Below are 23196 nucleotides of genomic sequence, written 5' to 3' on the forward strand. Positions count from 1 at the left end.
TCTCTTCCACACTCGTTTTCCTCTTCTCTCCACCACATTTTTTTTGGCTTCTCACACACTTTCCAAAATGAATGTAGCTTCATGCTTTATACTACTTTTTAACACTGACTACATTGCTTTCACTTCACGCATCACACATCCCATATCTATTTAGCATCCTGGTAACTATGGTGTAGACGCTAACGTGTTTTCACAACTGTGTTGAGAATTTGGTGCTACACATTTTGTAAATAGAACATAGAAATTCAATTCTTCTTCTCGTCCTTTTTTCTCTAAATATTCTTTCGGCAGCTAAAGCTGAGTTAGGTTTCAGCTGTAAAAGTTCTAAAATATGTTGAGCCAAAGCATGCCAAGCTTGAGCATGGCATGGCTATCTTGTTTGGTTTGTTTACCAGTCTAGGAAGTTTCCTTCTATGACTACTACAGTTCCAGCTTAGGCAAGTCCAATGCCAAATTTATTGTCACAGAAACAGAGTTTGAATGGACCACCTCAAAATCATGTACTTAATTCACTATTTGCACATTTAAAGTACAAGCTTAATGCCATGGAGAGTTGTAAACAGGAGTGACAACCGATTTCACTTGGAGGAAGTTATCGAGAACATGCACGCCAAGCCCGAACCCGCTCATCTTGTATCCACCATACGGGCAATCTGAATCGAATGCGAAGTAGCAGCTGATCCAAATGATCCCGGACCGAATTGATCTTGAAACAGTGTTGGCCACATTTAGATCCTTGGTCACTATGCCAGCAGCCAACCCATACTTGGAATTGTTGGCCTTTTCAATGGCCTCCTCAATGGTCTTGATCATCACATCCCCAACAACCAGTAACAGTCGGGAAGGTTTTTTCTTTCCTTGGTTTTTTACATAGCACTTTCAATTATGCTAATCAACATTAAGAATAAATTTTTTTATCATGCCAAACATGACCAAATTCATAAATTTCAACCAGGCAGGTTGAGTGTACTAATAGAAGTATTAGTTGAATTCATGATCTTATCATTATCATGGAATTCAAACGTACCCTGAAGTACCTATGCATCTATCATTACGAGAGAGAGAGAGAGAGAGAGAGAGAGAGAGAGGTCTCTTGTTCCTAATAGTGCACCAGCATGCTCGTGTCACTAGGGGGGCATATTTGCAAATCCGTGAACATTTTACCACCTGAGAAAAATAGAAAATTTTGTTTTTCCAAGTGAGGCAGTGTTTCCTAGGGCAACATATTGTTGGAATAAAGTAAAGATATATGCAGCAACACTATAAAATATTAACTTAACAATGGAGTAAAATATTGAAAATCTTTAACACAAAGTAAAAACAAAAGGAGAGAGATTACACATCTCGTACAACCTCCAAGACCGCTATTTATAGCTAAAAAGGTAAACCTATAACTGTCACTTCCTCATTAATAGCCACTACTCATGACCCATTTATAACTTATGAATTACATAACTTACTCCTTAAGTTTAAGAACCACAACACAATCGTGGATTCTAAAACGTCTCTAACGCATACCCATTAACCCATGACTTATGGTTACCCATTCACGTAACCCCCTTTTGCATCATATTCTATCACTCCCCCTTGATGCAAAACTCGATACACCTAAAGTGGATCTGAATTTCACAAACTTTGAATAGCTAAGTGCTTTTGTAAATCCATCTGCAATTTGGTCATTTGTAGAGCAATATTTCATTGCTACAGCTCCATCTGCAACAGCTTCTCTGATAAAATGATGACGTAACTCAATATGCTTGGTTCGTCCATGGAACACAGGATTCTTTGTCATGGCAATGGTTGCTTGATTGTCACAATAGAGTTCTGTTGCATTCGCTTGTTCTTGATGCAAGTCCGCCAAAATTCTTCTTATCCAAATAGCTTGACATACAGTTGCATTTGCAGCAACATACTCTGCTTCTGAAGATGAAAGTGTCATTGTTGCTTGCTTCTTTGACATCCATGACACGGCTCCTGATCCAAGATTAAAGATGAATCCACTTGTGCTTTTCCTGTCATCTACAAAACCAGCCCAATCACTGTCAGTAAAGCCAGTTAATTTAAACTCAGGATTTGATTTGTACCAAATCCCATAATTAGTGGTAGCTCGAATATAACGAAGGATCCGTTTTGCTGCTCCAAGTTGATGTATCGTTGGACACTGCATAAACCTTGAAATTAGGCCAACAGGAAATACGATATTTGGACGAGTCTGTGTAAGATACATTAGCCTTCCAACCAAACTTCTATACAACCGTTCATCAGCCTTCATAGTACCATCATGTACTGATAATTTCTGATTAGTATTCATGGGAGTGGAACACGGCTTGCATGACACCATGTTAAACTTCTCAAGTAAGTCTAAAGCATATTTTTATTGAGAAATAAAAATACCATCAACACTTTGTTGAACTTGAAGTCCAAGAAAATAGTGTAACAACCCTAAATCTGACATTTCAAATTCATGCATCATGTCCTCTTTAAATTCTTCAAAAAGTGTACTTGACGAGCCTGTATAAATTATGTCATCTAGATAAACGCAGACAATAAGAAAGTCAGTACCTGATCCTTTTACATATAAAGTGTGCTCACTCTCACTTCTGTGAAATCCTCTTTGCATTAGATATGAGTCCAATCTCCCATACCAGGCTCGTGGTGCCTGTTTAAGGCCATAAAGCGCCTTTTTCAACCTGTACACCTTCTCTTCCTTCTCTTTAACAATAAATCCATGAGGCTGGCAAACATATACCTCTTCTTCCAAGAACCCATTCAAAAATGTTGATTTTACATCAAATTGAAAAACTGACCATTTCATATGAGCTGCTAATGCCAAAATAATTCTAACAGTTTCAAAACGTGCAACAGGAGAAAAGTTTCTGAAAAATCTACTCCAAATTCTTGAGCATACCCCTTAACGACTAACCTTGCTTTATATTTTTGCACGCTCCTATCTGCATTATATTTAACCTTGTAAACCCATTTCACACCAATAGCATTTTGACCTGTGGGTAAATCTACAAGTTCCCAGATATCATTTTTCTGAATGGCTACCATTTCTTCTTCCATGGATTTTACCCATTCTTGTTTCTCACTAGCATCCTCGTAGCACATAGGTTCTTCAACCAACAAGGCAAAAGTACACGATTCATAAATCTCTTTTATGGATCTTACCTTTTTAGGTGGTGAGTCTATGTCCTCATTATCACCATTGTTTTGAGACATACTTGTTGAAGCTTCCAATGTCTTATCAGATGCAAGGGGAATGACCTCCATTTTTTACTTATCTGCATCTTGATTCCAAGTCCAAGAGCTTAATTCATCAAAAATAACATCACGACGAATGATTAAACTCTTAGATGTTGGATTATATAATCGATACCCCTTTGTTGTGTCACTATAACCAACAAAAATGCATTTTTCACTTTTCTTATCCATCTTGCTACGATCACTATAATCGATCAAGAAATAAGCAACACAACAAAAAATTCTTAAATTACTTACATTTGGCTTCCGCTGCCACCACGCCTCATATGGAGTCATGTTACGCACAACTTTTGTTGGAGATATATTGAGTAAGTATATTGCTGTGTTCACGGCTTCAGCCCAAAATTCATTCGGAAGTTGTTTTTCAGTCAACATGCTCCTTGCCATTTCTACAACTGTACGGTTTTTCCGCTCAGCTACACCATTTTGTTCTGGTGTTTTTCTTACTGTTAGCTGCCTGCGAATTCCATTCCTTTTGCAAAACTCTTCAAAATCATTAGACAAAAATTCTCCCCCTCTATCTGTGCGTAGACACTTTATGACATGCTCACTATCATTTTCTGCAAAAGCCTTGAACTCTTAAATTTTTTTAAATGCTTCTGATTTTTTAGAGAGAAAAAACACCCAACTCATGCGAGTAAAGTCATCAGTAAGCAATAAAAAATATCTACTATTATTTAAGGATGGAGTATTCATGGGACCACAAAGATCTGCATGAACTAACTCAAGAGGCTTTCTAGCTCTCCACGCCTTTCCGATGGGAAATGATAAACGATGTTGCTTCCCATATATGCACCCTTCACAAATTCCATCATTACACGTTATACTAGGCAATCCCAAAACCATGTTTTTGGTTCTTAGTATTTTTAGCCCATTATAATGTAAATGGCCATATCGTAAATGCCAAAGATGTGATGGCTCATCCTCTTTACCAATTAAGGCAACATCATTCACGTGTGTAAATTCAAGAGGGAACATTCTATTAGGTGCCATCTTGACTCTTATAAGAGGTTCAGTGTCCATTCTCCTTTTTCTAATTTCACATATTTTAAGTGCATACCCATTCTCAATTAATTGTCCAACACTCAATAAATTGTATGATAAACTAGGTATATAATAAACATCATGAATCATTCTTTTATTACCTGATTTAACATCAACTTCAATAGTTCTCTTGCCTTCACTTTGTACCTCTTTGTTGTTTCCAAGACGAACATTCATTCTCATGGACTCATCAATATTGTGAAAAAGTCTTTTTTCACTTGTCATGTGGTTACTACACCCACTATCTAGAAACCACATATTATTAACCTTGGTTTCAAATTGTGCAAGGAAAAGATTACCTTGTTCTTGTTCTTCAGCAACATTAACCTGTTTTTTTGATTTCTCCCAACACCTTGCTTCCACGTGCCCATACTTCTTGCAATAATGACATTGTTTGTCTTTATAATTTGGCCTTTGATTGCTTCCATTGTGCCGACCCATTTCAAATCTTCCACGACCACGGTCACGATATCCTCCTCTACCTCTTCCTCTTCTTGGATATTTATTCTCTAAGGTACCTTCACCACTTGTTTGCTTGTTGGAAATTTCTACCTTGGCCTGAAATGCATGTACAATGCTTTTTTCGGTTGACCTGTTCAATCTAGCTTCATGTGCCAAAAGAGAACCCATTAATTCGTTAATCGAATAATTATTCATGTCCTTAGATTCCTCTATAGCTGTGACGACATGATCAAACTTTAGTGGCATGCTTCGTAGGATTTTTTCTACTACCTTTTTATAATCAATTATTTCTCCGAATGTTCTCATTTGATTTACAGTAGTAGACATTCTAGAAAAGAAATCTTGCACAGGCTCATTTTCTTTCATTAGCAGGGTCTCAAAATCTCTACGAAGTGTTTGGAGTTTTACAATAGTTACCTTACTATCTCCATGATAGGCTTCCTTCAAAATAGTCCATGCTTCATTCGACTTGGTGGATGCCGCAATTCGAGGAAAAATACTTTCAGTCACGGCTTGCTGCAAAACGAGAAGAGCCTTGGCATCTCTCTTACGCAACTCCTTTACTTCACTTGCTGCCTTTTCTGTTGCTTTTGAGCTTTGTGTCTCTACAAAACTACTTTCAACTAGATCCCAAAGATCTTGAGAAATGAAAAACGTTTTCATCTTAATACTCCAAAATTCATAATTTTCTCCATTAAAAATGGGTACCAAGGCATGTGAGAGATTTATAGAGTTCAGATTTGTACCGTTAGACATCGTGAATTACACCACGTAATTACCAACCAACTTGAAGATCCAGCTTCGGCAATGATCTTCGCAATGCTCAAACACACCCAGCTTAATCGAACCTGGGGCTCTGATACCAAACTTGTTGGAATAAAGTAAAGATATATGCAGCAACACTATAAAATATTAACTTAACAATAGAGTAAAATATTGAAAATCTTTAACACAAAGTAAAAACAAAAGGAGAGAGATTACACATCTCGTACAACCTCCAAGACCTCTATTTATAGCTAAAAAGGTAAACCTATAAATGTCACTTCCTCATTAATAGCCACTACTCATGACCCATTTATAACTTATGAATTACATAACTTACTCCTTAAGTTTAAGAACCACAACACAATCGTGGATTCTAAAACGTCTCTAACGCATACCCACTAACCCATGACTTATGGTTACCCATTCACGTAACCCCCTTTTGCATCATATTCTATCACATATGAATCATTTTTATGAGAAAAGGATAATTTTTCAAATAAATGAGAACTTTATTGCTGAGAAAGATTATCCATTCCTTTATTTTTTTAGAAAAGATCCATTGTCTGAGTCCTAGATGAGAAAGTGGGCACAGGGTTGCAATCATGCCCTTAAACTCAAAAATGTGCTGGACTTTCTCCAGTACCTAATTGCTTCATGCTAGAAAACTGAGAATTACCAAAAAACTTACTTGAATTTCATTACTGACATAACTGGCCCAAATATTTCATCCTTGGCTATGATCATGTCATCCTGGATATGATTACAAAGGAAAAAAAACAAAACAAAACAAAAAAAATGTGAGAGAGATTTCTTAATCTTTAAAGATGTACAGGATAATCGTGAAAAATGGTCTTGCACCATTTCTTCATTGTCAATTATCAGAGATATCAAACTACAAAATTGGTAGCCACAAAAATAAGGCAAAAGGCAGGTGCATCCCATACTAAACCCAGATAGAATGGTTGTATCTATACACTTCTTCCTTTTTCTTTAAACCACTTTTATAAGTTGGGATCTTACTGTCCTAAACTACACTGGAGTGCTGAATATATTTTGTGTATGCATGTATTTTTTTTGGTAGGTCAAGGGAAAATCTTTTATCACTAACCACACGTTGGCAGGCCTTAGTTTGGTAAAACTCCCTTTTAGCACCCCATGTCCAACAAGGAGTATACACAGCTTCGGCCTTGCAGCAAGGGACGTCCCATGCGGGTTTTGACCGACGGCAGATCAGGTGCAATGACATTGCACACTTTAGTATGCCGCTGCACATGATCTGCCCTCCATCTTTTTTATGCAGTGTCACTATGCTTAGCATGCAGCTCCACTACTGCTGACCATCCATCTCAACATTTCTCGATATGGACAATGCACCCATCTCAAGAAATGCCAAGATGGATGATTGTCATGCAGGTCACTGTATACCCACCATGCAGCGATGTTGCATATAATATGAAGTCTTCAGAAATGTATACCTTAACATCGGTGAAAATTGTGGGCTCGATATAATAACCTTTATCACCACAGGCTTTACCACCTGTGAGCAAGGTGGCTCCTTCTCTCTTGCCGTGCTCAATGTATTCAAGGACCTTCTCAAATTGCTTCTTGTCAATCTATTTCCATGCAATCATAAAAACAAACATGAGAGAGAGTGTGTTTGTAAGTAGGTGTAGGCTGGGCTTCGGCCAGTTTTTTCAACCCCTGGTGACCCAAACCGAGTCTAGGCCGGGCCCATTTTCTAGCAGGCTCGAACAAACTGGTCCTGCAGGCCCACATGTGCATTACGGCACAGCATGATCACACACACACACACACACACACACACACACACACACACCTCCTAAACCAACCTAAATGGCTTCAGTTTGCATAATCTCAACTGGTACATGTATTCACTCTGTCAGTAGAAAACAAGCATTAAACTAAGCATTTTTCATGTTTAGATGTGCATTTAGGGTGATAAAAAATTGATGGCTCATATTGCACCAAAACTCAGTGACATAAAAACCATGGTTTCTCAAAGCATGATTTTTAGTAATATAACCAATGATGAACACATTTAAAAGCCAGGATTAAGCAAAAAAAGCACTTGCAACTATGTTTTACAAGTGTTTAGGACAGTTTAGGATAGAAACTGTTTAGGAGCTATTATATCCCCCGGGCTAGCTCGACTTGGCGTGGCCCATTGCTTAGACTACAGGCCAGAATTTTGGACCCAGGTCCAGCCCAAACTAGAAGTCTATTGGATGGGCCAGGATCAGGCCCAGCCGGGTCATTTCGCAGGCGGTTCAGGGCCGCTGCCTACCCATATTTGTAAGCATTTGGACTTTGAATATGTAATTGCAAAAGAATGTTTCTGCAACCATGGTTAACATTCTAATTTAATTGTCATTGTGCAGTAAGCAACTGAGGACCCTGGTTGACAAGGGGATCAAAAGGGTCTCCCACCACCCACTCTTTTGCTTTCTTTACTGACTTGTTCACGAATTCATCATAAATTCCCTCTTGGACAAGAATCCTTGATCCAGCGACGCATATCTCACCCTGAAAACGGCAATACTTACATCATTAAGAGTTTCAAGAGATAGGTTACTTAATTGATCTACCATGTTAATTAAGTATATGAAATGGCATGGAAAAAAGATGATATTGAGAAAAGAAAAAACCCTCAATGAAGTGCTTATAGTTATAGCAGGGGTAAAAATGGTTGGGTATTGTACTATTGATACATCATGGTGTATCCAATTCCATGCCTGAATTTTATTTATTTATGTCCTTATTGCTATTGTGTGCATGCATCTAGGGATGGCAGTGGACCCGGGGACAACGGGGCTCCGCCCCGCCTTGCCCCGTTTGGACCGGGGATGAAGGGCATGAAACGGGGATGGAGGCGGGGATGAAGGTTAAAATCTATCCCCGTGCGGGGATGGACTTACGCTTTTCCCCGCCCCGTCCCCGTCCCAATCCCCGCCCCGCCCCGTCCCCAATCCTTTAAGGGATGATTATAGACTAAGGGGAAACGGGTCCCCGCCTCGCCCCCATTTGGACCGGGGATGGAGGACATGAAACGGGGATGGAGGTTAAAATCCATCCCCGTGCGGGGATGAAGGTTCGGATTTTGAAACGGGGCGGGGGTGGAGACCTTGTCCCCCGCCCTGGTCCACTGACATCTCTACATGCATCTCTCGAGATGCTTATGTAGGTTGCTTAAATTTATTTGGTACTGTTTGAATTAATTTGAGAGATCGGATTTTAAGCAGTAAGTTTGAATCTGACTCCAAATACGAATTAGATTTAAAGAAGTAGAATTGAGTCCAGATCCTAATTGTACATGCTACAACTAGATCCGCTAAAAACAGATTGAAAACATGTATTTTACATGTACAAAGTAAGGCGGGTAAGCGAGCTCATAATGAATCCGAGTTAAACAAGCCGAGCTTGAGCTGAGTTGTTTACAGAAAACATATATTGTTTTAGAGCTGAAAGAATAAGATTGTGAAGAAAAAAAAAGTTCTTTAAGAGCTAGAAGCATTATGATTTTACCGCTAAACCTATTTTTTGCAAACCAAATAGTTTAATCACATGCTCTTTACTATATTATATAATGTAAAATAAAGTGATGCAAACATGCTAAATGGGTTTTTCTGGATTTTTTTGTTTTATTTTAATTTCTGACCAAACATATGTGATCCACGTACTCAATTTTATAGGGATCAGATCTTAGAGCGTTTGATTCGGACACATAGGAGGCTTTTTATAAGGTTTGAAAAATCAACGGCCCAAAATCTTTCTAAAATTTTGAAGCTCCAAATACGCCTTTTTTCATCAAAAATACATGATCTGGGTGTCAAATCCTAATAAATTGGCCATGCCAAACACATTTATGAGATAAAAATAGTGAAAAAAAACACACCTGAAAAGCCAAAAAACTCATTTAGCATGTTTACATCACTCATGTATCTAAAATATATTTCCTACTAAACGAGCTTATACGAGTCAAGCCAAGCCGAGTACCTAGTTTATTCATGTTCAGCTTACCAAGTCCATTTTACGAGTTTGAATGAGTACTTGACCAGCCGAACATAAACTGGCTCGACTCGTTTCCCAACCCCAGTAAAAAGCATATCAGGATGGATTCTAGTACAGATCCACACACACACACACACACACACATATATATATATATATATATATATATATATATATATAGAGAGAGAGAGAGAGAGAGAGAGAGAGAGAGATTGCCTTGTTGTGGAAGCAGGCAATTTGGGCAAGGTTGACAGCCATATCGAGATCAGCATCATCGAAGACAATGAAAGGTGACTTGCCACCAAGTTCGAGAGTAACAGATTTGAGGTTGCTCTTGGCAGCAGCTTCCATCACCAGCCTCCCAACTTCTGTAGACCCTGTAAAGCTCACCTACACAAAGTCCAACCAGAACCAACATCAAAACATATGTGCAATGACAAAGTTCAAAGTTGCAGCTAGGCACGTGAGGCATTCGGACGAGTACAAATGAATTTACTTAGATTACTTCATTTTTCATTAAACCATTTTAATTATCAAAAAACAATTTTTGTCTTCGACTGATTTTATCCACAAACATACTTTGAAACGAAAAAGTATGGTTTTGTTTTTTGAAAATATGTTATTATTGATTGCAAGTGGCTTAAATTATTATAAAAGATGATCAGTCTTGCCACTCAATTTTAGTCTAGTATGTTACTAGGCTATGATTCCGGAACACGCCATTTCACCCGTACACGTGTTGACACGGGGCGGGTACCTGGACACTATCTCTATTCTATAAAATATTTATGTGATAAATTAATTTATGAATTTGGTTCTTTAAATTTATTTTGTATTTATGTGATATTTGATATAGTCTGTTATTAGTTATTTGATTATTTAAATTTATTTTGCATTTATGTGATATATATATATATATATATATATATATATATATATATATATATATATATATATATATATATATATATATATATATATATATATATATATATATATATATATATAGCCGTGTCCCCATAACTACATTTTTTGGAATTATCATGTCGTACCCTCCATACCAGTACCCGTACCCGTACCCAGGTGACATAGGTACTAAAAAAAAAGGTTAAAATGCAGACAAGTAGAAAGACTTGAGATCCGTTAATTTACTATCTAATTAACATGCCCCAAAATTTTCATAAAAAAAATTAAAAGAACATGCTCAAAATCAAAATTAAGTTGTTTTAATTTAAAATTAGCGTTTTCAAGAAAAATGGTGCTTTCTCTCTCTCTAGTATCAAATTAAGCATGGTTTTAAGCACTTACTTTGTCAACCTCCATGTGGGATGCAATGGCAGCACCAGCTGTGGGTCCAAACCCAGTCACCACATTGATCACCCCATCTGGGATGCCAGCCTACAATACCATACAAGGAGAAAAGAAAAATTAAACAAAATCAACCAAGAGATCCATATTTTTATGGAGTCCTCCCGTACACAGTGACAAATATCGGTGATATTTTCAAATATGGCAAAAAAAAACATGCAATACTTTAGGTAGACATTTTAGATGGCCAAATTGTGACAATCTTGTTAAAACTTAATTAAATAACAAAATTTTTATAATGGTATTTATTTTTTGTTGGCTATTTTTTCATAAAAAAATGGACTATCTTACTTTTATGTTTTTATTTTCATTCAAGTTTTTTGATGGGAATGAAAATACATAAATGGGAATGAAAATGGAAATTTGATTTATTCAAATTTTCCAATAATTTTCTGGTAAAAATACAAAAAAGCAAAAAATATTCAATTTATCACTTGATTTTCCCTGCCGTTATTTCCCGTTTTAAACGTTGGACACTATACCCTAGTACATGGAGGTATCAAAATAAGCCGTCCATCTTCAGATGGACGGCCATGATAGAGCAGTATCTTCTTCTCCAATTTTTGCCTCTCTTTATCGGTGTGGAACTACGCTTGTGCATTTCAAAACAACGGTCACAAATATGTGGGAGTGCAATTTAATTATAGAGAATGTCACAAATCTCATCATCAGGATATTCTCGGAAAGAGAGAAAACTTGCAATTGAATTAAGTTTATTAAGATTTCAATTTCTTGAAAAAAACTCAACAAAATATCAACGTAGGTAGGACAAAAAAAGTGAATAAAACATATTAAAACAAAAGGAAAAGTTTAGAAAATACAGAAACATGTTAATTTCAGGCGATAATTTAGAAATTCTCGTGCATTCACTGATTTTTTTTTTTCGACAGAGAAAGCTGGGGTTAGGCAGACTCCTACCAGTTATACAACCATATATCATTGGGATTCGAACTTACCACGTCCCAACACAAAGTAACGTGCACTAACTGCTCCTGCCAGACAACGGAGCCTCCGTTGGTAAATTCACCGATGTTTTAATGTGATAAAATCACGATGTTTTCAAAATCCGATAATTCGGGACTATGATATATTTACATCAATGCTCTTATCTAAGTGGGGCCCAACAGCTAATAGATGGGCCCCAGCAGATTTGTTCACACCTTTGTCCTTCCACTATGAGCAAGTATATCAGTTCCGTTTCATTCATATGGAATCCGTCCTAGCCCAGCCCTGATTCCATATGAAATAGATTTTTATCCATTTTTGTAGCCCAGTCCAGTCCTAGCTCGGCCCTGACTGCAGCAAATAGTTTGATTTGTCCATATGAAATAGATTTTTATTAATAATTGTAGCCATTTTTTATTTTATCTCAAAAAAAAAAAAAAATCCCCCGACTATCACACAAATATTTTTTTTTTCCTACACCCCTGTTTGCCCCCCCCCCCCCTCACATGAATCCTAGCTACGCCCCTGACCCCCTCTTCATACACCGGTGATTCAAGTTGTTTTGATCAAATCTGACCCTATATGGAGTCTGATTTTTTTTTTCCTGAATCACCAAAAAAATCATCCACACAAGTCGAATTTTGGTGATTTAAATGTCAATCTTAGCTAAATGAATATTGTAGATCACATCCATCATAATTTGAATGAGATTTGATCAAAACAACTTGCATTAATGAAATCCCAAGGGTACGTAAGAAGATAAGGATGACTTTGGGGGATGAGGGGAACCAATTTAGAGCAATTATAGCTATCAGAGTGTGAGTACGTAGCTCACCAACTTGGATAGGTGGGCATAGTAGAGTGCAGTCAAGGGGGTCTGCTCAGCTGGTTTAACTATGACCGTGCAGCCAGCTGCCAGGGCCGGGGCTAGACCCATAAAGAGCAGCACGGACGGAAAATTCCAAGGAACTATGAGCCCGACTACGCCGATTGGCTCCCGCCAAGTGTGGCCCAAGAGGGCTCTAGACATCTTGAGGGTCTCGCCGTGGATCTTGTCGGCAGCGCCTGCGTAGTATCGGAGCCAGACGGACACGGATGGAATGTCATCGGCCTTGGTCAATGCCAAGAGCTTGCCAGCGTCCAATGCCTCAAGGGTGCCCAACTCGTTCACATTTTGGTCAACCAGGTCCGCGAATTTCATCATTAGCCTTCCTCTTTCCTGCAAATGACAAACGTACCCGGAAAAACAATTAGGGTTTAGAGCATAGTCACAAATCTAGTTATTGGGATTTTCTTGGCAAAGGAAAATCTGGCAATAAATTAAAAAGAATCTCGAGAAAATATTTGCATGTTTAAATTTCAAAAATATATAAGGATATAATAAAAAATTAAGAATATATAAATATAAATATTGCGTTAATAACATGATAATATCAAACTAAAAACACAATATTTTCAATGGAAGCAATATTTTCAAAAAATATCACATTTTTATTGGGGATTGATATTTGTGACTAAGGTTTAGAGCAGTGTCGCAAACAGGTCGGACTTCTGATCTGGGTCTGAACTGGATCCAACCCACATTGTTGGATTCAGAGGGTATATATGCAAATGTGGGTAGGATCTGGAACAGATATATATGGTTCTATTCGGATCTAGACCAGAACTAAATAACATTATATGGCAGGATTCAGTTCAGTGTTGATTTTAACCCAACCAGTTATCTTTCATCTTCTTTTTTACTTGAGAACCAATAGATTTTACCCGTTTTCACCAGATCCAGTACCATAGGGTTCCATTTCTTTACCTGATCTGAAACTTCAACGCAAGATCTGAGTCAGATCTAGATTCAGATCCAAACCCACTCTTCAAATTTTGGATCCCGTTGATTCTGGCCAAAATTATATCTGACCCATTTGCACCACAGCTTAGAGACTGGGACCACTTGCATAATTCTTATGGGTGCATGACCACGTTTGCTGGTTTATTGGAGCTTGCTGGGTGGGCTTTCAACAGATGGAATGTCTGACCCATTATGGTGCACCGACATGGGTTCAAGTTCAGGTTCCATTATATGCCCGGTTAAGGGAAAAAATGGTAGCCCAAACCCAACCCATATAATTTAGGGGAAAAAACCGTATTGTCCTTGCAACGGGGTACACTTGCCGAAATGCCTGCCAATTTGACAAAACCCTTCACATATTCAAAATTGTTGATTCTTGAATTTTTTAGGATATTTTTTCCTTTGCACATGCAAACCAGCTGAGGTTTGCATGATATATATAGGTACGTTGTAAGATATTTGTAAGAAATTCGCAGCCGGTCAATAAAAATGGAGATTTTGCGAATATCCGCAAATACAGTACACCTTTTGCAAATATAGTACCACCTTTGCGAAAATAACCTGTGAACCACACTTAAGTAAATACTTCTCAAGGAGGTCCGCAAATTTGTGGCTAACATTCGCTAATACCTGTTATGAATGCCCTTAACTTTCACCCTCTAATAAGACCTCTGCAATCGCAAAGAAAACTAACAAACCTTCTTTAACTAAATATTCCTCAAGGAGATCCACAAACGTTTGCTACCATTCACAAATACCTGATGGGAATGTCCTCACATATTTGTGAATGTTCGCAAGATGTTTCGCGCACATCCTTTGTCTATATGGTTCGAGTGCAGACTTTTCGAACATTCACAAATTTTCTTAAGATTTTAATGGGACTCTCCTCGTGCTGTTGTGAATCTTCCTACGAGCATTAAATGCAACACTTTATTTTTTCAAAAGTGATGATTCACATTTTAAGGTTATTTTTTGTATAAACTAGGGTTTTTTATTATTCTCTACTCATAGTCTCCAACATTTTTTTTGACATTTTTTGGTGATTTTTCAACAACTATTTTTTGGCTGAATTCTTCGACGTTGTTGCTTGCTCTTTGTAGTCAACTTTCAAAAACTCTTTCTCAGGTAAATTTTGTACAACAGGACACTACCAAGAAGCTTTGGACAACTTTCATAAATGCTTACTCCTGTAAATTTTTTCATAAGCAATTCTATGAAAACAAAATAGATTATTCAACATGCAAAGACAACTTGAAAAATCATGCAATTCTTTTACAAAATAACTTATTCATGTTAATGTTTCAAAAAAATAACTAAAATTTTGTAAAGATAACTGATTCATCCATTAAAGATGTGTTTACCGGCCGATGACATCCGAACGCTTAAAAAGTCGTCGATGATGTGCTATCGCACGACGAAGAGCAAGCAACAACGTTGAAAAATTTTGCCAAAAAATAATAGCTGAAAATTTTTATAGAAAAAATTGTTGGGAACCACAAAAAATCCTAGTTTATACAAAATTAGCTCTAAAATATTAACCAACACTTTCAAAAATATGAAGTGTCGCATTTAATGCTCAAACAAAGATTTACAACATAATAAGATTCACATTAAAGTTTTAAAAAAATTTGTGAATCTCATGTATAATGTGTAAATGTTAAGCAAGTACGCAAATGACTTCATAAGAATCGCATATACAGAGAATGTTCATATGTCAAGAAGACATCAACAAATGTGTGAAAACATTCACAATAGGTATTTGTGAATGTCAACGAACATTTATGAACCCTCTTGTAAAATATTTAGTTAAAGAAGGCTCATAGGGTTTTTTTTTAAAGGTCGTACTATATTTGCAATTGCAAAGGTCGTACTGTATTTGCAAAGGTCTGATCAAAGTGGGAAAGTCAAGAACATTCACAAGTATTTACGAATGTCAATTTGCATAATCTCTTTTTTTAATGATAGGTTGTAAACTTTCTACAATGTACTTATATATTGTACAAACCTCAGCAGGTTCACATGTGCGATGGGCAAAAATATCTTAAAAAGTCAAGAATCATTGATTTTGGATATGCAAGAAATTATCAAATTCATAGGTATTTCGAGAAGCGCATCATTTTGCAAGGACAGTATGGTTATTGTCCATATAATTTAAAGAATGCTTAAAATATGCTATTGAGTCGAATATACAACGAACAAAAGTAAGTTGCTTCATCCATATCCAAATCTGGATTTGGTTTAGGATACCCCCATGCATGCCCAAAAAGGGGGTATCCATGACTTTTTTTTGAAATTTTTTGTACAAAGAAATGTTAGATCTGGTAAGGTTCCCATGATCAGCTATACTTAGGAACTAACTCAGTTATAGTTTGGTCTAGTATCTCTTACCGAGCCGGACATCCTGGGCCATGGCCCTTTGTCGAAATCCTCGCGGGCAGCTTTCACGGTTATGTCAACGTCTTCTTTGTCGCCCTCTGCAATTTTTGTTATCACCTCCTCTGTCCTAGGATCGATCGTATCGAAAGTTTTCCCTGTCAAATATATAAAGTAAAATTGGATTTTGACCCATCCTGAACGTGAGCATACAAGGGACATATCCCAAGAGTATCATTTAGATGAGCCTCAGTTCCAAATAGGAAGGTATACATACCCACCAACGGGAGCTCTGCTTGTCTGGTAGGAGCAGCTAGTGCACGTCACCTTGTGTTGGGACATTGCAGGTTCAAAACCCAATGGTATAGTTGTATAACTGGTAGAGGTCTGCTTAACCCCAGCTTGCCTTTCCAAAAAAAAAAACCAAGTACCCCTTGTCTACCAAAGAGTAGGTAAGACACCATTTGGTTTCGAACTCATGACATTTCTTCAACTCGGTTATTTTCATGAGTCGCACCTACGAGATGGGCAGGCAGAACCCTTGTATCATAAATTTTTAAAGTATTTGCAGAAATGACTAAGACAGCACAATGGCCCGTCCATACAGCCAGTCTTTAGATAAATGAGGTTCACAATATTAAAATTTTGATTATGACAAAAAAAATCAATGAAGACATAGAATCAGGTATTTATTTAAAAAAAAAGAAGTTGAATCTTAATAAGAAAATTTTATTAATAAAAGAATGCCTAACCAAAAATACATCGTTTCAAAGCTGAAACTAATAGAATTAAAACTTTTAAACTATATATTTCTTGAAAGCCAAACACTTCAATCATTTGTTTTATACTAAACTCTAATCTAAGCTATATTTAAACTATACTTATTAATATCTAATGAGCGAATAAAATTCATCACAAGCCGAATAGCTATTATTCGTGTTCAGCTCACCGAGCCTGTTTTACAAGTTTGAACAAGCTCATTAAGAGCTGAGCTACAGGGGCGTCTTATTTCCCAACCCAACCTATGGTCAAATTGTTATATGAATAAAGATTTTTTATGTTTAACATGACACCTCAATCATAATGGTGGTCTCTCCATACATAAAAATATATTTTTTCCACCGGAAAAACATGATTCAAGAGTCGATTCCTGTTAAAATCAAACATCATAAACAATCTAACGGTTCAGATCTACCATAAAACACTTCAAACTATGGAGACTAATGAGACCTAACCAAAAAATGGGCCTAATCTCTCTCTCTCTCTCTCTCTCTCTCTCTCTATATATATATATATATATATATATATATATATATATATATATATATATATATATATATATATATATATATATATATATATCCGACCTTCCTGTTAATTTCTTGGGTCTATCATTGCACTCACTGCAGCCGTCGAGAACTTCGTCTTGAACGTCTACTATAGAGCGGGTGTAAGGGAGATTGCAGACTTGGAAGGCCCAATATTTATCTTTTGCGGGACGATTGACGCTCATTCGCCATGTTTTGGCCAGATTACTAGATTTTCATATGAGCATGTCCATAATACCGACGACAATAGAACGAACGATTAACCGTTTGCTTTCGCACTTTCTTTGGTTTGGGAATGCGTCTCACAAAAAGTACCCGCTTGTTTCTTGGCAGCAGATCGTTCTCCCGAGGCAGCGAGGCGGCTTGGAAATTCCGGCTCTGAGAAAAAAGAGCATTGTTTTAGTCTTGAAGTGAGCATGGGTCGCTTCCACATCTCCATCTTCTTGGACTACGTTTGTTAGGGAAAAATATGGTAGTTTACTTGACTCCCTTCTTTCGACGCCCAGTTCAGTGTGTCATTCGTCCCTTTGGTTGGAGTGGCGGAAAACACTTCGCTCCTTCAGTGACAGGGATCTTAAGCCTGGCCATGGCCGCCCGTGGCTTCACTGGGTCATGGCGAGCGGAGATAGGTTCTCCATTAAGCAAGTTTATTATTCCTTATTGCCATCCGGGATGGATTGGTTTTCCATTGATTGTATATGGGGTAAGGGGGGCGTTCCAAGGGCAAAAGCGTTGGCGTGGTTAGTGGCTCTTGATCGTGTTCAAACCCAGATTAATGTCAGGAAACGGGGGCTTCAATTTCTAAGCATGTGTGTTCTTTGCGAGAAGGCGGTAGAGGACACGACTCACCTATTTTGGTTTTGCCCGGTAGTTTTAGACTTATTCTTTCAAACTTGGGGTGCACCGCCTGTTCAAACGCGTTCGAGTTCTGTTATTCGGGACATCTTGTTTGGTCCCATGAGTTTACGAAACAAAAAAAAAAGAGAGAGATTATTGTGGCGGGTATGGTTGTTTTCAGCATGGTCGGTGATATGGACTGAAAGAAACGATATCTTTTTCAGGGGCATCAAATTCAATTTTGGAAAGCTACGTCAACGGGTTATGTTTAATGTGTATCTGACTCTTAAATTACATAGTAGAGACGGGGGTTTGGATCTACTTGTACTCTGAACTGTGCACAGTCACCATCAAGATGGTGGTTGTCTTACTCTTATGTTCCTCTCTCATCCAATATTCGGTTGGATGTATTTTGGTAATGTTGAATGATAAATGTTCTCTCTCTCTCTCTCTCTCTCTCTCTCTCTCTCTCTCTCTCTCTCTCTCTCTCTAGATATATATATATTGCGTTCTTTAGGCCCCCTTTTTAATTAGGTCTCGTTAGGCCCCTTCAAAAATCATAGTTTTAATTATTTTTTTCTCACGTCTAACACCGTAGATGTAATTGGTTTTGTTTGGTGGGAACATGCGTTTGGATCGCCAGAATTTGACCAGCATATAGGTTTACCGTCCAAAATCAATGGTCATGAAGGTACCAGTTTTTTTTTGCTCAAAAAAAACATGTTCTTTCCTAAAAAAAACATAATCTAAAAGTTGATTCTCACTAAATCTAGCATGCTAAACACATCTAATGGTTCAGATATATCATAAAACACTTAAAACCTATGAAACAGAATGAGGCAAAATGAGAAATGGGGCCTATATATATATATATATATATATAGAAAGAGAGAGAGATGAACATATTGAGCCCCATTTCTCATTCTGCCTCATAGATTTTAAATGTTTTATGATAGATCTGGACCAATAGATGTGTTTAACATGCTCTTGACTCTTTGATCATGTTTTTTAGACAAAAAAAATATATTTTTATGAGCAGGGAAAAACTGGCAACTATTTAGCCATTGATTTTGGATCACCAAAAAAACTGTCAGGCTATCCAAAAGCTGGTTTTTACTAAACAAAACCTATAGATCACATGTACGGTACGGTGTCGGTGTTAGATGTGCCAAAAAGATGCTAGAGCCTAACGAGACCTAACAAAAAAGCGGCCTAAGGAACCCACACTATATATATAAAATCAACAAGACAAATAATCAGTGTATATGGATACGGACATAGATGATAACGTACGTAACAAAGGAGCTTCAAGCAAACCAATGTAGACCACAGCTGGTCTTTTGTTTTTTCCCAAAAATTCCCTTTCCCTACTGTCAGAACTTCTTTTGGCGTGTTTGATCACGCTGGTGGCACCCACATCATATCGAGACAAAACTTATCAACACATCATTCCCTTTCCCTCCTTCCGAATCTTTTTTTAACTTTAAAAGTCCAACTGGGGTAAGGCGGACCCCTAACAGAACAACAGCCGCACCCATGTGACACAAGGATTCGATCCTGAGCCTTCAGCTTGACACAGGACCCCGCTAACCAAATGGATACCAATACTTATCGTATCTCCAAAAAATTGATACAACCGAATCGGCTGTTTTTTAATAAATATAAAAATAGCTTAAAATTAATTTTTAAATATTATTTTAGTTAACAGTAACACGTGATACATAATATTTAAAATTAATTTTTAAATATTATTTTAATAACAGTAACACGTGATACGCCACGTTGAGCCGAACATTGGTTGTACATGCTCTAACTAGATGAGCCTATTTCTCAAGGACATTCGAACGCTTTATGAGCCAAGCCACGAGCAGCTCATGGCATTTCCCAGCCCTGACATAGAGATGGATCTGATAAGGATTAAAGGCTGTTAACAATAGGGGACTTTATGAGAAGCATGACACGAGGACATGGACACGATATGGATTAAGACAAACATTACTTGTTTTATCAAAGTTAGTTTTTAATATTTAATATGCAAAAAAAATTATTTATTTTTATTTATAACCCGAAGAAACCACACTCAGCATGACGACACCCTGGCTCAGCCTTCTATGCTGGAACTTGCGGTCATCCTGTCCCGAGGGCCAATAATCTAATAAAAATCTATTTAAAATGCAAATGGTGCCTAACACGTCATTATATCACATGACTATGTGTTATATATCATGTCATGTCACCTAGACATGGCCCCAAAAAAAGGTGTTCCTGTGACGTAATACCTGACCAGCACATGCATTTATCTCTAAGAATTTATCTAACTTTAAACTTTTTATCCTAGCCACAAGGTGGGCTTAAAATATTAAATTTAAAAATTACAATAATTAACTTTAAAAGAAAATTAAATATTTTACAAAGCATCTGTCAGGTACCTATTTCCTTCAATGGGCGCGACGATTTTTCTTTACTGCAGCGAGCCTACTTATCAACTCGTTTGTCAGTCGCGAAAGCTTGTAATCATAATGCAAAAGAGCAAGAGAAAATAAAGGAAAAAGAATTGTCATCACAACGAAGGTAAACAAGCTGAAGCTGAAGTTGCCCCCAGACTTCAAGGTGCACCCAATATTCTACATGTGCAACCTAAAACAATTTTATCTAGACGATGAGATTTAGAATGCAGCGTGTTACAATGCCCTTTCATAATACTGAGGGCCTCGACAACACAACGAGCCGAGAAGCGCCTCAGTAAGATCCTTCGTCACAAGGTCAATTGCTTAAGCAAAGCGAAAAAATATCTAGTGCAGTGAGAGAAAACAGCAAAACCAACGTGAAAGCCTATATACTGAATAAACAGTTGCTACCTGACTGAAGTCAGGGCTAAACATAAAACAGATGGCACCAAGGACGGTACATGATTTGAAAAATATGTTCCCTTTTGACTTACATTGTAAAGTTGTGCTTAGAGTTTGTTTTATTTTTGTTGAGTCTGATGTAAGTTGTTTGGTTCAAGTGAATCAATACCTCAAAATGACAACTCGTATGCTTGAACTGTAATAGCGCTCGAGCAAAATTATGAATGAATTAAATGTGTTGAGCTTTCTTTTTTTCACACTCCCGATTGCTTTTTGTGATTGCAATTCTTCTTGCACTCTTATTACAAGCTTTCATGACTGCCAAGCGAGCTGACAAATAAGTTTGTGATGGTAAAATCGCGCCGCACTAGCCCATTAAAGAAAATAAGCCCGTTATTATAGCTTTGAAAAATATTTTGATCATGTCAATCACTTAAATGTCCACTACTTTTATACGTAGTAGTATATCAAGGGTATCAAGGGGGGTGTCTGTTACACTCTTACCTGAGGGAAGACTCTTTCCTTTGACAAGAATAATTTGAAGTCTAGTGCTTTCCCATAAAAAGAGTATGAACCCATATCGACATGAAATCTGCTTTTTGCATTAATTACTTGGTCCCATCAAGTATTTTTAATGGAGCTATTTGTTTTATTCATTTCAATAAATAAGTCTTGTTTCTTAAGAAAGGCAGCTTCTTTAATAAGAAAAGACATGAAACAAACGCCCATTAAAAAGTTTAATTATAGTTTTGGGAAAGAGCTTGAATGATGTGACATTTCATTATAGAAAAAGGTTTAAATCAATGACCAGCGATTTTTCCACCGTGCATGTGACCTCATAATTCATATATCTACGTGGACCTCGTACAAAGATCCAAACAATTAAAACGCCAAATCAAAAAAATCTTATATATTTATTTTAATTTTGATTGGAAAATTGGGTATACAGTGAGACCTTTAGTCGCATTGGTACTCACCACACTTTAACATAACGGGTATCGAGCATAGTAATACCATATACCAGTACAAAAACTTAGTCCCAAAAATTATAATTAAAAGTATCAATGTTAGGGGTAAGTCCTCAGAGTTTTATGTCGACATGGACAGAGACCGTCGGACAGCAGGTTGAGCCAGGGCGGCTAGGTCTTTGTGATTGGAGCTGTTATCCGAGTAAAAAATCTAAAAAAAAATATCAAATGTTTAAAAATTTAGCCTTAATTACTTGAAAAATACATACCATCTTATGTAAGGACAAGTTGCGATTCCAGACTCTCACGTCGCCAGAAACACGAAATGAATGATGACCATAATTTACTCATTGACAGAAAACTTTTTCACAAAATGACCAACAGGCACCCAGGGCAGAACAACGAAACAAAATTCTAAGACATGAACGCCATTTTTAGATTTTCTCAGGCACCATAAAGAGAAATAGAGAGAGACAGACTTGGACCTGGTGTCAGGCATCCAGTTATGCAGAAAACTTGGATAAGTTGGGATAAGTTTTATTATGTTTCTTGATTAAATATCCCAACTTATCCTAGATTTATAGATAAGGGATTTGTCTGGATGCCCCCAATTATCCGGGACAAACCGGATAAGCTGGGAAAACTGCCCGTCAAGTTAGAAAATACAAACAGCATGAACCAGTAAAAAACGAGACATGGTGGAAAAACAGGAAAAGAGGGAGAAAGAACCTGAAACAGCGTCAACGAATTGCCCATTGATGAAGAGCTTCGTGAATTTGATCTCTGGAAGCTTCGCCTCTCCCAAATAATCGCTGCTCCCCTGAGACATCATCACCTACTCTCTCTCGCTCGCCTTGGCGTTCATCTCCCATCGGCCTTCCCTTAAATAGAGGACAGATAAAGCTCCAGATACACCCATAGGACAGTGGGGTTTTTGTTTTTAATAATTAAACTTATGAATAGCATGTAGTGCACGTTTGGAAGCGTGTAGAAAAAGTGATGCAAAATAAAAAAATTGTACAGATTTCTTTTTATCTTTCAAGGCTAATAAAGACTTTTTAGCTAAGAGAGTTTTTCTAAAAAGTATACTTTTTTATAGGAAAAATTCTTTCATGAGTACA

General features: G+C 37.3%; 1 pseudogene across 1 annotated transcript; it reads right to left on the minus strand.

The window, feature by feature from the left end:
* Positions 1 to 433: 433 nt before the first annotated feature.
* LOC149815238 (aldehyde dehydrogenase family 2 member C4-like) lies at positions 434 to 22945 on the minus strand (annotated as a pseudogene). The gene is made up of 10 exons (XR_016427965.1): positions 22805 to 22945; positions 16109 to 16251; positions 12713 to 13096; positions 10873 to 10962; positions 9781 to 9954; positions 7943 to 8079; position 7432; positions 7011 to 7148; positions 6220 to 6285; positions 434 to 804 (listed from the first exon to the last, which is right to left on the minus strand). The product of XR_016427965.1 is annotated as an aldehyde dehydrogenase family 2 member C4-like (transcript).
* Between the last annotated feature and the right edge of the window lie 251 nt (positions 22946 to 23196).

Source organism: Nuphar pumila, chromosome 15, assembly GCF_984573655.1.
Source record: "Nuphar pumila chromosome 15, dmNupPumi1.hap1.1, whole genome shotgun sequence".
In the NCBI taxonomy this organism is placed as follows: domain Eukaryota; kingdom Viridiplantae; phylum Streptophyta; class Magnoliopsida; order Nymphaeales; family Nymphaeaceae; genus Nuphar; species Nuphar pumila.